This window comes from Lucilia cuprina, chromosome 4 (genome assembly GCF_022045245.1).
Source record: "Lucilia cuprina isolate Lc7/37 chromosome 4, ASM2204524v1, whole genome shotgun sequence".
Taxonomy (NCBI): Eukaryota; Metazoa; Arthropoda; class Insecta; order Diptera; family Calliphoridae; genus Lucilia; species Lucilia cuprina.
In genome coordinates, this window is record NC_060952.1 from 45,545,356 (window position 1) to 45,561,752 (window position 16,397).

Consider the following 16,397-nt stretch of genomic DNA (forward strand, 5'->3'; position numbering starts at 1 on the left):
AGCAAATGTTTCTCTAAAATATATACGATGTGTATAATATTTGTAATTTGTCCATTATTTAAATTTACTCCCTTATTCACAAACAATATTTTTATTTTATAAATGGTTTATAAATTAGATTTTGTATGGAAATTTTGTTTTATAAACTTTTTATAAATAAAAAATTTTGTTTGTGAATAAGGGGGTTAGTTTTAAAATTTCTTATATTTTACACTAAAAAAAGGTTTATGTTGTTATGTATAGTTTTGAATCGCAATCAACCTCTTAAAAATTTTAAACCACACAATGAAATAAAGGTTTGTAAAAACTTTTGCAACCTATTGTACTGAATTAAATGTATTTTTTCTCTATCACTTAAAATATTAATTTTTCTATTTATCTGTCTGTCTGTCTATCTATCTATCTATCTATCTATCTATCTATCTATCTATCTATCTATCTATCTATCTATCTATCTATCTATCTATCTATCTATCTATCTATCTATCTATCTATCTATCTATCTATCTATCTATCTATCTATCTATCTATCTTTTATACTTTAAAGTTGTAGTCTGAAGGTGCCTAGACTGCTAATCAAGGTCCAGACATAAAAGCGTAATATGATCATGACAACGCTCGGTCACATGTGATCAGGATATTTTGCTCTCTCGCCTTAAAGATCGGACCATGGCCCATCCAGTTACTATCTCTATCCCTGAAAACGCTCTGTCTTTATTTCAGAACAGGGTATACCAAATTGGTTTGATTATATCTTAACCCTTTTAACATCTCTTAATATAAAAAACTGAGCAGTTGGAATAAATATATTTTCTACAAATTTTGCAAAATTAAAGCTAAATATTTAAGTAATAGTATATATAAAAAACACATCACATTGACAATTAAACTTTTTAAACTAATCGAGTGTATTTTTTATTGAACAAAATATCGATACTTAACTGATCGATTGATGTTTTTTGTATTAAGACATTAATTGAAATTCTTATCAGTGTTAAACAATAACTTTGGATCATCATGTTCAATCCACTTTCGATTTGACAGCTCAACGACAGACAAGTGACATTTTTGTAAATTATGACTTCATGATGACTCTTTGAAATACAAACTATTTTATCATCATCTTCAAAGAATATTCCAAACAAGAAAATTACAAAAAACCCAACAAAAATGTAAGTACAAAGATTCGACTGTGTAAACGGTCGTTTAGTTTATTGGATTTTATTTTCGTTTTTGGTTTATTTGTTTAAGTCGTGAGTGAATGAATGAATGAGTGAATGATTGTGTCGCATTGTGTTGTGTTGTCAAATGAATTATAGACTGGAGTCCTGTAGTGTGTGTCTGGCTGTAAGGTTTTTATTTATGTACTTCGATGTTAGTCTATATGTTTGTGAATATGGTGGCATGATACCCGGGTCGTATTGGTGCAATACCAGAAACAAGACTGATTTTCTCTACCCAAATGTCCAAAAATAACATGAGTTAACAACATACGATTAGCCATGACGATGTTCTTGATGGTTGTTAGTGATGACGATTTTGCGCATGCTTAACACGAATTTCAAATATGTTAAATCACTCGACTAATGCCGCCACATTACACGATACTCTGGCAAACATGGCTAACCAGTTAACTAAATAAATAAACTTATAAGTTATGCACCTTTTGGCTGTACTGTCCCCAGCAATAATTGTGAATATTTTGTTTTACAACTCGTATGGACGATTATGTCTGTCTGGTAATATGCGATTTTTGCATACTTAATACCAGTTGCACTCTTAACTTCGATTCCATTCAACTCCACTCTAGTCTACTGCTTTTAATTCAATTCAATTCAACACAATTCAATTCTGTTATTGTTGTCCGATGATGTGGTGGGCAGTTTTGTATTCTTTTAATTTTAAATCACAAGTACTTTTTGTTCAATGCAATACAATTGTTTTGGACTTTTCAACAACATAATTGATGTTATTGCTTTTTAATTCGTTTAGTTAACGTGGTGTGAATAAAAAATATGTTTTAATGGACAAATTGTTTAAAAATAAATATCAAGATACATGGTTACAAAAAATGATGATTAGTTTAACTTATTAATTAAGAATTTTCAAGAAAGATAATTACTTTTAGTGAAGAGAATTTAAACAAAAATTTACTAGTCAATAACAATCGCAGTTAAGCCTAATGTCTTCACTGAATTATTATCTAAAACATTTTAAATTATTTTTTTAAGAATATACCTCTTTTGGACCACCTCCTCCTTTCGTTATGTTATTATTTATTAAAAAAAAGAAAAAAGAAGTCTAATTTAATTGAAAAAAATATGGGCACTTTTCTTTTAAAAGAAGAATTTTTATTGGGACTGGGGTCCAATGAGACCATATAGTTCATGAGGGTCATTAAGGCTAGTATGGGACTTAGTTTGCAGTTTTTATACCCCACACCACTATAGTGGGGAGGGTATTATACGTTTGTGCTGATGTTTGTAACATACAAAAATATTGGTCCAATACCCACCTTAAAGTATACCGATCGACGATGTTCTTGATGGTTGTTAGTGATGACGATTTTGCGCATGCTTAACACGAATTTCAAATATGTTAAATCACTCGACTAATGCCGCCACATTACACGATACTCTGGCAAACATGGCTAACCAGTTAACTAAATAAATAAACTTATAAGTTATGCACCTTTTGGCTGTACTGTCCCCAGCAATAATTGTGAATATTTTGTTTTACAACTCGTATGGACGATTATGTCTGTCTGGTAATATGCGATTTTTGCATACTTAATACCAGTTGCACTCTTAACTTCGATTCCATTCAACTCACTCTAGTCTACTGCTTTTAATTCAATTCAATTCAACACAATTCAATTCTGTTATTGTTGTCCGATGATGTGGTGGGCAGTTTTGTATTCTTTTAATTTTAAATCACAAGTACTTTTTGTTCAATGCAATACAATTGTTTTGGACTTTTCAACAACATAATTGATGTTATTGCTTTTTAATTCGTTTAGTTAACGTGGTGTGAATAAAAAAATATGTTTTAATGGACAAATTGTTTAAAAATAAATATCAAGATACATGGTTACAAAAAATGATGATTAGTTTAACTTATTAATTAAGAATTTTCAAGAAAGATAATTACTTTTAGTGAAGAGAATTTAAACAAAAATTTACTAGTCAATAACAATCGCAGTTAAGCCTAATGTCTTCACTGAATTATTATCTAAAACATTTTAAATTATTTTTTTAAGAATATACCTCTTTTGGACCACCTCCTCCTTTCGTTATGTTATTATTTATTAAAAAAAAGAAAAAAGAAGTCTAATTTAATTGAAAAAAATATGGGCACTTTTCTTTTAAAAGAAGAATTTTTATTGGGACTGGGGTCCAATGAGACCATATAGTTCATGAGGGTCATTAAGGCTAGTATGGGACTTAGTTTGCAGTTTTTATACCCCACACCACTATAGTGGGGAGGGTATTATACGTTTGTGCTGATGTTTGTAACATACAAAAATATTGGTCCAATACCCACCTTAAAGTATACCGATCGATTCAGAATCATTTTTTGAGTCGATTAAGACATGTCCGTCCGTCCGTCCGTCTGTCCGGCTGGCTGGCTGTCCATGTAAACCTTGTGCGCAAGGTACAGGCCGCAATTTTCAAGATAATTTGATGAAATTTGGACCAAGCATGGTTTTTGGCACAAGGACGAAGCCTATTGAAAATGGTTGAAATCGGTCCATTATTTCACTGCTATCTCTCTAAAAATTGGCACAAATAAGTTTTATATAAGTATAAATGATACTGCAGATTTTCGTAAGGATCGGCCTATATTTGACCCTAGCCCCCATACAAACCCCCCTTCAAAAAATGACTTAAACGTCTAAAATTGACTTGTAACCATTTGTATCGCAATGAAACTCAACAAAACTTACTGTTATTTAGAAATATATCCTTTTCCCAAATTTACCGAGGATCGGCCCATATTTGACCTATATAAAGCCTCATTTAGAAATTTTAGTTTTTTATCAATAAATGGCTTAAATATTTTGGAATTATGGTAATATTCAACATAAAAGTTTCTTTACAAAAAATAAAAATTTTATAAAAGTAAAAATTGTAAAAATATACTCATGGTGTAGGGTATCATATGGTCGGCCATGCCCGACTACACTTTCCTACTTGTTTTGTCGAGATACGAGTACATATACAGTGTCGAGATACGAGTACATATACAGCCATATACAGTGGCGAGCCAATTAGACTTAAAAATGCAATAAAACTCATAAAATAAAGAAAAAATAATTAAAAAGAAATTAAAATTCACGATAATTAAATATTAATCTAACGATTAAAACATATTTATAAATAAAGTCAAAGTATACAGTTTTACACATTTTAAAAATTTTTTGATTTTTAATATTTTGTGGAAAGTCCTTTTGCTTTTATGACACTTTTTATACGTTTAGGCGTAATTTCTACCAAGGTCGGTTTTTTACGATTTTTGTCGCATGTTTCGTATCCCTATCCTGTTGGAGTACAACCTCTGACTCGTGATATGCACATTATTCCACAAAATTAGTAATATTGGATTGAAAATGCTCAAATAACCCTCCTTTATTGTTATAGCATCTAATTTTACTGAAGAACCGAGAATATACAAAGTGAAACAAGCCCACATCATCATATTACCACCCCCATGTTTCACCGTTTCTTTTACTTGGTGCTTTTTGAAGCTTCCATAAGGGCGGTGCCAGTAATATTCCTTGCCATCAGACTGAAAACAAGTAGTCATCGTTGCATTGGACCACATAACCCTTTTCCAGTCATCAACACTCCAATTTTTGTGCTTCTTACAAAAATTAAGACGATCATTCAAATTTTTTTTCTGATAAAGCTTGTGTTTTCTGCTTTACGGCCGATATAAGCCAATTTTACGAAGAGCTCTTAGGGCTTCGCGTTCACTTAAGGTCTTATTTAATGCGACAGGAGCCCGTTTTTGGCGTTTTTACATGTTTTGGATGTAAATAAACGCTCCATAGTTCTGGCATCTCCGGAAGCAAGCACAATCGACCTTTCTTAACTTCTGGTGTAATTATATTTTTCCTTTTCGCACTTGTAGCACTTTTCGGTGCAAATTCTCAACTTCTTGGTACTATGACGAGCACAGTAATTATTTTTTGTCACTTCGACCATTTGGTTTTTCAATAAACTTGATATATTTCTTATTAAAACTAGAAAATTAAAATATTTGCGAAAAATACATAAATGACTCAAAAATGGTAACTGTTTGTTTTGATGCTTTCTACAAAGGTAAATCAAGTAGCAGTACTCATTATACGTTTGTGCTGATGTTTGTAACACGCAAAAATATTAGTCCAATACCCACATTAAAGTATACCGATCAAATTAGAATATTTTTTTGAGTCGATTAAGACATGTTCGCCCGTCCGTCTCTCCGGCTGACTGGTTCAACATAAAAGATTCTTTATGAAAAAATGTTAAAAATATAGCCGGGCATGGCCGACCATATAGTACCCTACACCATATTATATGGTCGGCCATGCCCGACTATACTTTCCCACTTGTTTTAAATTTATTTGTTTTGCTAGATTAAATAAACTTAAACGTGCAAAAGTGGATACATTGACTTTTTTAATAAAATTGGCTAAAATTGAGTTTCAATATTCCCAAATTTTCCATTGTTTATTTTTTCTTATACTTCTATTGCTTTTTTTTTAAAGAAATGTCTATTTTTTATATTTTCTGTATTTGATTGTTTTTTTTACATAAACTTTGTTGAAATGTATCCATTTTTGCTCTCCACTGTATATTCAGAGGGTTTAGTTGTTTACCGATGTTTACCATTTTCAATGGACTTCGTCCCTGACACAATAGATGATCATGTACCAAATTTTATTGAATTATCTACAAAATTTGATTAGCATAGCTAAAGGTAATTTGATTAGCATAGCTAAATCGACTCTAAAAATGATTCTTTAATGTGGGTATAGGACTGTTACAAACATCAGCCCTAACCCAACATACCCTCCCCACTAAATTGATGTAGGGTATAAACATGAAATTCGAATTAAACAAATTTTATGCGAACAAAATTCTTAACATAAATTGTGTAGAGATCAACATAAATCGGGTAAATTGATTTGTCAATAATAAAAACTCATAAACATAAAAGTTTAAATACAGGAGTTTTTTCCGAAATATTCTTTATAAACACACTTAAAGTACAATCTCAAATATTTTATGGAATGAAGTGAACCCTTAAATATCGACATTTGAATTTAATATGTATATACATTTATTTTGCACAACAAAGTAGTGGCTACACAGGGGCTGCACAAGACCACAATAGAAAATTTGTAGGAAATTGTAGTTTTTGTTGACTTGTGCATTCCTTTAGTTGGAACGTACTTATACTTTCTTTGCATGAAATATGAAATTTTAGAAAACTAATAGAAGTGCTAACAAAATTTTATAAAAACTAGTAAGATTTTATAGTCGGGAATTGCCGACCCTAAAGGGAAAATACAAATTAAATCCTTTGTAAACTATATAATAATTCCAAAAATACAACAAAAGAACAATTGAAAAACTGTAAAATTAACTGATTTTTTATATTCAGTATTAAAAAACCATAATAATAATCGAATTGTGGTTTTAACAATATCCAAATCAATAATTTGAACTGAATTGTATCGGTTATTAAAATTATTTCTGAATTTAGTAATGGCAACCAACTTTTATTTAGGATTAAAACATAAGTACATTAAATATTAGACAATGTGACAGAAAATCTGTAGAAAGTAAACAAGTAAGAGTGTTATATTCTGTCATGCCGAATCTTATATACCCACCACCAAATTATTCTTATTAATAAACATTGAAAATATAGATCTATCTTGAATCATATGTCAATATTAATATGAACATCAGAGATTTATTTGAAAGGGGGTCTTTAATAACTGCTTAAGAATGCACCGTGCTATTCCGAATTAAAAATATTAATTTTGTTTGATCCAATATTTATAACCATAAACTGTTTTTTTAAGAGTGGTTATATGGAGGGTAAAGTCAATTATGGACCTATCCTCGTCGGTTTATACAATAATTGTATGTATCTAATATCGCTGTACTTGTTTTCTGAAGAAAACCGAAAATGGCGGTTTGATAGTTATCGACCTATCCTCATCAAATTCAGTTGAAAAATTTTAGTTCCTATGTTAAATATACATATGTTATAATCTATTTTGTGTTATTTTTCTATAAATTGCGGAAAGGCGTGGAAAGGTACGTGGACATGTTAGACAGGGTGACGACCAAAATCCCTGCCACATAAACATAGCGTTTACCAATAAAACTAAAGGACAAAAGTTGTATTTTTATATATATATAAGTTTTGTAAATTTAAACAGATTCATATATTTTGTAAATATTTTAAATAAAATTAAATATATTTCAAAATACACAAAACGTGTTTCAGTAAATAATATTTCAGTTGCAAATAACAATAATTTCAATCCACATTACCAAATAATAAACAAAAATAAATATGTACAGTAATAGTAACCGAATTTGTCAATAATTACAATTGAATTTTGGTATAGTTGTGAGAACCGACTGAATTCGTTTGGAAACAAATTCGGTTATCACAACGAATCTGTTTTCTCTGTGTATAAATTCTAAAATAATACATTAATGATCAATTTATTTCCTACTTGCAAAAAATATATACTTTTATTCTTAAAAAATAATTCAGTACAAATAAAAAACCCACTTAAAGATTTGAAAATTCTAAATACAAAAGTTTTCCAGAATAACAATAAGTTACATATGAGAGATGCCAAGCAAATTATTGCAAGTTCGTCAATTTTTTTCTATAATTTTAGTTCTATATTTTCCGAGATTAAAAATATTTTGTATTTTATTAATATGGGAGATGTCAAGTCCCCATTGAAAGTTCGTTCGTTATACTCTAAATGTTTATATAAAAGTCAAAATGTCTATAGGACTATAGGGGACTTAAAGCCCCCCAGATGAAAGTCCGCTCTCTTTTCTTTTATCCTAAATAATCTTATTTGAGGTCTCTAACTGTTATATTACCTCAAAAAAACGAATTTTTGTATGTAATTAATACGGGAAGTGCCGTTCCCCTCATGGGTAGTCCGCCAATTTATTACCAAGAAGTTTACATGGATGTTAAAGTTATTCGTGTAAAATTTAAATTTATATGGGATATTATCCCAAGATAAACGAATTTTTGTATTTAATTATATGGGAGGAGCCTCTTCCCTCATGGATAGTCCGTTAATTTATTACCCAAAATGTTTAGATGGATGTGAATATGATGTGAAAAATTTTAAGATTCTAACTGTAATAGTTCCAAGATATACGCATTTTTGTATTTAATTAATATGGGAGGTGACGCTCCCATCATGGAGATTCTATATGTAATAGTTTCAAAGATAAACGAATTTTTGTATCTAATTTATATAGGAGGTGCCACGTCCCCTAACGCTAGTCCGCCCACTTTTTATAATGGTTGCGCCGCCGTATGGGTACGATGACACGGGGACTCTACGGGCAATTGTATTGCTGACAAGCTCGCGAAGGCGGGTACACAATTGCCCGACTCGGACATAGACCATTTCTGCGGTACTCCGATAGGAGTATGCAAAAGACTTATAAATAACATGTTTAATGAACTCTCTCAAGCAAGATGGGAAAATGAGCCTTCTTGTACTCAAACAAAGAAGATATGGTCAAGGCTTGATAAAGAGCGCACGGACCATCTTCTACGATACGGCCGAACCCAACTCAGCAAAACTATAGCTGTCATCACTGGACACTGTAAATTTAGTAACCACGCAATGCGACTTGGATTACCTTACAATGACTACTGCAGAAGCTGTCAAGACGAGGAAGAAGAGGAATCAATAGAACATCTTCATTGCCACTGTCCGGCACTGGAGAACATCCGACTTCGGTATCTAGGACATCGATTTCTGGAGGAAACCTCAGAGTTATCAGGGACTAAAATAGATAACCTTACCGCCTTTATCAGGCATAGCGGTTGGTTTGACGACACAAACTCAAATAGCACTGATCAGTAGCTTTTTCGAGATCGAGACTCTTTTCCGTTTAAGTACTTAATCTCTCTCTCTGACTATTTTATCTCAGTCATTCAGTGTCCTCTATTACTATTAACATCCCCTTAATTTCTTGCCACTATCTTTCTTACCATAACTTTCTATGTCCAATTCCTCCTTCTTTAATATATTTACTGGTATCACAAAGAGACCAAAAGGACCCCATCTATTGCAGCCTAAACAACCAACCAACCAGTTCTTTCAATCATTTATTGAATGTTGATGTATCGGATGTACAAATAAAGAATAATTTTCTGTGAGATTCTGGCGATCCCTTTTGTTTTCCACACATTATCATTGACATCTGAAAACTTCTTTGTTTATTAATTAATATGTATATTTGTAATTCAGGTCTGAGTTGGGGAACAACTCTCGCGTCATCGTTTTTATTTCTTAAGGACGGTCAGGCTTGTGCTTGTTGTTGGGCTTTCGACAGAACTACTCCTCGCCCCGCATTCATATATACTACTTCATATAACTGTTCTAAGTTATGCGTTGTCTTTTATGTTTTATGTTTTTAACTGGTTAACTGGTTATGTTTTTAACTGGTGGAGACCATAAAGTACTCAAGATATAACCATTAAAACTCTAAAACATTAATACTTTTGATGAAATTAAGTCCGGATGCTCCAACTTCCTATATGAAGGTATAGGTCGTTTGGTGGGGGTTTCTCTGGACAAACGAGTGCCTGGCAATATGAGTGCTTAATGCACCGCCCTAGTTAAAACCCCCCAAAAAATTAATATGTATGATAAATATTTCATGAAAACACATAAAGTTTAAAGTGCTTACTGTGTCAATAACATATTTCGTCACTGTATAATAGGGTATTTTATCTCATAGGGTAAAAAAAGTTAGAATTTTTGGGGGCACCCCATATTTTATTATAAATGTATAAATTGCATTTATTTGCATATTTCCAACATTTTTAAAGTATATTTTGCATATTTTTTAATTTTGTCAAAACAAATTGTTTTGTTTTCTCTGTATTTAATTTTTTTATAATAAATGTGGTATTTACACATTTAGATTTTTTTTTGAATATATATCAACAAATTTCGATTTAACAGGAAAATGCTAGGTTCTATGAAATACAATTTTACATAGTTTTTAAAACCACAATAGTGCGAAAGGTATTTTGAGTTTGTGCTGCTAATTGTAACGTCCAAAATATTGGTCCTTAAAGTATCGGTTCAGTATCAATTTCTGAGTCTGTCCCTCCGCGTGTCCATATAAAAAGATAATTTGATGATCTCTTACGTCCATAATTCACTTAAAAACATAACCAAACGAAAAAAATTCGGAAAAAAAATAATTTATACAATAATACGTTAATTCACCTAATTTTATTAGAATTTTATGAAACTTTTCACTGTCAGAAATTAAATATATATACATTAGAGTGCACCAAAAAAACTAAGTTTCTTAATAAAGTAAAAGTTATTAAAAATTCCCCTGGCCATTATCGTGTCTCAGAGCACTTGAATTCGAAATGTGATAAAAAACAAAACATATTTTTGAAAATATTCTAATAAAACAATTGCATTACTTAAAATACATATGTAGTTACTTGAATATGAGTTTTTGTCCTTATAGAATAACGCAAACCTGTTCTCAGCTATGGTCGAAAAATGTTGATATTTTTAACGGTCGTTTCAAAATTCAAATTTTAGTTTTTTTTGATACTTTGTTAAACAAATTTCAATATTTTTGGGAGAACTCATAGGGATTTATGGACTACAGATTAGGGAATAAAACAGTAAAAAAATTAGGTCAATAACTCTTATAGTTTGCCTGTACTTGCAATTTGAATTCAGCGGATTTCGAGAAGACCCCATTTTTATGTAATATTTTGCAAAATTAGCCTTTTTATTATATTGTTGTATATTTTAAACTGAACCTTATGTAAATTTATTAGTCCGCATATTTCTAAATAAAAATAAAGAGTTTCATGTAATTTGGGCGCCATTAACCCATAAACTTTAAAGGTCAAATTTTGTAATATTACCAATTTTTGATGGAAACTAGTCGAAATTGTTTCTATTTTTAGGTAGATTATCATAAAACTTATGAAATTTGTTTATTAACAACCGATATTTACAATAATAGTGAAAAAATAAATTATCCCGTAAACGGCCTTGGGGTCAAAATGACTCCGATGTTTTAAAAACATGCCAATTTGGAAATTTTTCAATAAAACCAGTTTGCAATCCCATTAAATCAGCTTAAAAAATAGGCATTAAACCTTTTGGAATATGGTGTCAAATTGAACCAAAGTATTTTTTCAATAATACTTTTTGTAATCGATGTAAATTTGGTATTAAAAACTAAGATATCATAATTTATATTTGTGATATAATTTTCCAGTTTTATTTTTATTTTAAAATATTTAATGCAAATAATATTGAAATACATTTTTTAGATTTCATTATTTTTATTTATATACAATACCCAATTGTTTTTTTTTATCAATTTGCTGAATTAATGGGATTGCAAACGGTTTTTATTGAATAATGTCCAAATTGACATGTTTTTAAAACATCGGAGTCATTTTGACCCCAAGGCCGTTTAAGGGTTAATTTATTTTTTTTTCTCTATTATTGTAAATAACAGTTGTTAATAAATAAATTTCAAAAGTTTTATGATAATCTACCTAAAAAAAAAAAAGAAACAATTTCGGCTAGTTTCCATCATAAATTGCAAATATTACAAAATTTGCCATTTGACCTTTAAAGTTTATGGGTTGATGGCGTCCAAATTGCATGAAACTCTTTATTTTTATTTAGAAATATGAGGACTAATAAATTTAAATAAGGTTCCATTTAAAATACACAACAATATAATAAAAAGGCTAATTTTGCAAAATATTACATAAAAATGGGTTTTTCTCGAAATCCGCTGAATTCAAATTGCAAGTACAGGAAAACTATAAGAAATATTGACCTAATTTTTTTACTGTTTTATTCCCTAATCTGTAGTCCATAAATCCCTATGAGTTCTCCCAAAAATATTGAAATTTGTTTAACAAAGTATCAAAACTGTTTTACTGTTTTATTCCCTAATCTGTTGTCCATAAATCCCAATGAGTTCTCCCAAAAATATTGAAATTTGTTTAACAAAGTATCAAAAAAACTAAAATTTGAATTTTGAAACGACCGTTAAAAATATCAACATTATTCGACCATAGCTGAGAACAGGTTTACGTTATTCTATAAGGAAAAAACTCATATTCAAGTAACTACAGTTGTATTTTAAGTAATACAATTGTTTTATTAGAATATTTTCAAAAATATGTTTATTTTTTTTATCACATTTCGAATTCAAGTGCTCTGAAAATGATAATTGTAACGCTAATTCTGTGTACATTACGATTCTTTGACAATAAAATGCAAAACAAATTGTTTAATGACAAAACTTTTGTGAAAACTGAAAAATGCATATTTTCCCCTTGTAAATGCATTTTCAAATTTCAGAGCCGTTGCGGCACCAGTTAACGTAATCCTATTGACCTAATTTTTTGCACGACTTATTTTTATAAGCCATAGAAGAATTCTAGAGGGGGGGACGGCCTGTAGGATAAATTTTTTTTTTTCATACAAGCTTGGAGCACTCTAATATACATATATAACAATGAATGTGTGTTTGTTCGTATGTTTGAACGCTATAGACTACTAAACGGCTGAACCGATTTTTTTGAATTTTTCATAGCGAATTCCTGTATGTCTGCAATAGGTAATAGGCTACTTTTATAAAAGTTAGAGAGATAATATAAAAGTTAGACTCCTCAAATTTTGTCGGAGCCACTTTAGTGCCAATATGATTATTGAGGATAAAAAGTGGGAGGACTAGCGTTAGGGGGCGTGGCACCTCCCATATAATTTATATACAAAAATTAGTTTATCTTAGAAACTATTACAGTTAGAATCTTAAAATTTTGCACGAATAACATTAACATCCATGTTAACATTTGGGTAATAAATTGGCGGACTACCCATGAGGGGAGCGATACCTACCATATTAATTAAATACAAAAATTCGTTTATCTTGAGATAATATAACAGTTAGAGTCCTCAAATTTTGTCGGGGACACTTTAGTGTCAATACGATTATGTAGGATAAAATGTGGGGGAACTAGCGTTAGGGGGCGTGGTACCTCCCATATAAATTAAATTAACATCCATGTAAACATTTTTGGTAATAAATTGGCAGACTACCTATGAGGGGAGCGGCACCTCCCATATTAATTATATACAAAAATTCGTTTTTCTTGAGATAATATAACAGTTAGAGTGTAGGAGCCACTTTAGTGAAAATATGATTATTTAGAATAAGGAGGCGATAGCTGCTGTACCTAGCGTACGACACCACGTTTTAGAAGTCTTGTTGAGAGGACTACAACTTTGAAAGCACATCTGGACCTCGGAAAGAAAACTAATGGAATGCCACCCAACGGCTCCTACAGTTGGAATTGATATATATTTGGCCATCTTGGCGGAAAAGATGTGCTCTTCAGGTCTCCAGGTCCAATACACAATGTCCGGTGTATGGCAAAAGCTATTTACTTATCGAAAATACAACTCTTACGTAACAACTTTAAGCTGACTTTCCAAAAAAAGAGGCTTTAAAAACTCTTTGTATTTTCATCATTCAAATACCTTAGAGCGTATTAGGTGCAACAAACATTCATAACCAAATTTATTCAGTGGTGGTTCACCTTTCATAGAATTGCATACATATACAAAGTTTCCGTGCGAATTCCCTAAATTTTTTAAAAAATATCTAGAAACGCAATTTTTGTAGTTCTTAAAAGAAAATATTAAATATAAAATGAAGTTAATAATAAAAAGTGTAAAATAAATAAAAAAAATTCCAAAAATGCACTTTTTATGCTAAAAATATCTGGCAAAAGACGATAAAGTGCTAAAAAGCATCTAGTACTTTTTTCTAAAAAAAGTGCAGTTGACGAAAATAAAGTGGTAGAATTTCACTTTTAATGCGTTATGGCAACACTGATGGTAACCATGTTCCAAGATTAACATATTATGGTTAAAATTATGATTATAGTCTTAATAAAATATGGTTATTGTAATAATTTTAAAATATCATGTTATGATTAAATACAGTTGAAATATTGTATCATAATATTTGTTATTTACCATAATATTATTCATTATACATGACTTTATTATGCTAAAATGTGATCAAAATGTCGTTAAAAATATATATCGAAATCAAATTTATTTTGATTACTGAATCAGTAAAATGACAGTTTCTATAAAAGTAAAAATCTTCAATACATGACACGATTTACAAATTTCCATTTGATTCACAAAAACATAACTACGTTATTCTATACAAAGTGAAATACTTATACATAAAATGTTATAAACCAAATGGGAATTATTTCAACTCAATTTATTGTCGCTTAAAAGAACACACACAAAGATTAATATGTGTGAGGTGTGTGGCTAAAGTTATTTTGTTGTTTTATGAACAGACATAGAACTACTAAACATATAATGGTTATTTATAATAACATAACATACAATGGTTATATAACATATAGCAACTTAAAATATAATGGTTATTTGAAAGTTTAAATATTTGTAACATAAAACGTTTTCATCGTTAACATTACATAGTTATTTTAAAATAATCATACTCAAATTTATAATTGCCATAAACATGAAAATGGTTACAGTAAAAACAATATTCTTTAAATAGAATTAAAATAATTATATGTTTTTGATAACAATATAATGTTACAGTGAACATAGTTTAGTTATAGTAACCATGTCGAACTATGTTTTTTCTCTGCGTGTAGGGGTACCGCGATTTTTCAAAGTTTGAGGCCCCAGTGTCAAGTGTTAACAACTTTCATTTATGCTCAAACTATAGCAACCTTAAATGTAAACAAATTAAACATTTTAGGGGGATGCTCCCAAAAATTATCCGACATCGATTTTTTAAAAGCTCCCTACAGTACGTACATAAAAATATCTATGCATCATAATGTTTCCATCATTTAAACTTTAAATTTTAAAGTGAAGTCATATAAATTTTATTGTATTTATTATTCTCACAGACATACGAGTCCGCTTTTTCAATCTAATCACACTAAAACTAAATTTACACAATTTAAAATGGAACAATATCAATGCAAGTATCTCTAAGTATGTTGTATAAATAAATATATTTAAAAAAGCTACGCACGTTTCGGTCCCAAAAGATGTACTTGAACACAAATACAATAAGAGCAACAACAACAAAAACTACAGAAACAATAATAGAAAAGCTTTACCCGCACGTAAACTTTTTTTAATACAACAAAGATGCCAAACTGAGGGAAACCCAAGAAAAAGAAAAAAATCAACAACAACAAACATCCAAAAGAAAGAAATTGTATGAAATGAAAGAAGCATAAGACCGTCGGCAACGATGATAGCATGAGGGATTACAGTCAGTGATTTATATGGGATTCCGAAGAAATATGGCCAGAATGTGTCGGCAATTTTTATTGGATATTTAAAAAAGCAAGTAAGATGTTTTATTCGCATTTGCTCTCGTTTCGCTCTTGTTTCCCTATTGCCTTCCTTCCTGCTGCCTCATCACAAGACAGACACTTCAGCAAAGCAAAAGAAAAATATCAACTTATAAGTTTTAAAATCGCATTAAAATTGTAGAATGGAAACATAGAGTAGGTTTCGAGAAGTTGGGGGACGGAAACAAAGAAAACATGAACATGATGGTTTTACAATTTCTTATACCCTACAATTTGTTCGGTGGTATATACCAGCGGTATATCAGTAAAGTAAATAAGTTCAAACAAGTTTTCTTTTAAAAATAGGTTAAGTTATATGGGAATCTCTGAATTTTGTAATAACACTCAGAAGCGATTATTCTTTTACAAAAATGTCTGTCTTTTTTGGCTGAACTTGATGTTCGATTTTTTTTATTCACTAGAACTTAATCTTTACTCTACATTAAGTTGGCTGTCCAGAAAATAGAATAAATTGGAATAACGTTACTCTCACGTATGTACATAGGGGCATAACTTTTAAATAATTTTTGGAAATTCAGTCGGACTTATCCATTCCACATAGAAAATGAAAACGTATGTTGATAAAGAACCCACGACATTTTTAAGATAAAAATAAAAGAAAGAGCTGCGATTTATTCTCTTCCCCCCATATAAGTTCCCCGTTAAAAATGACTCTA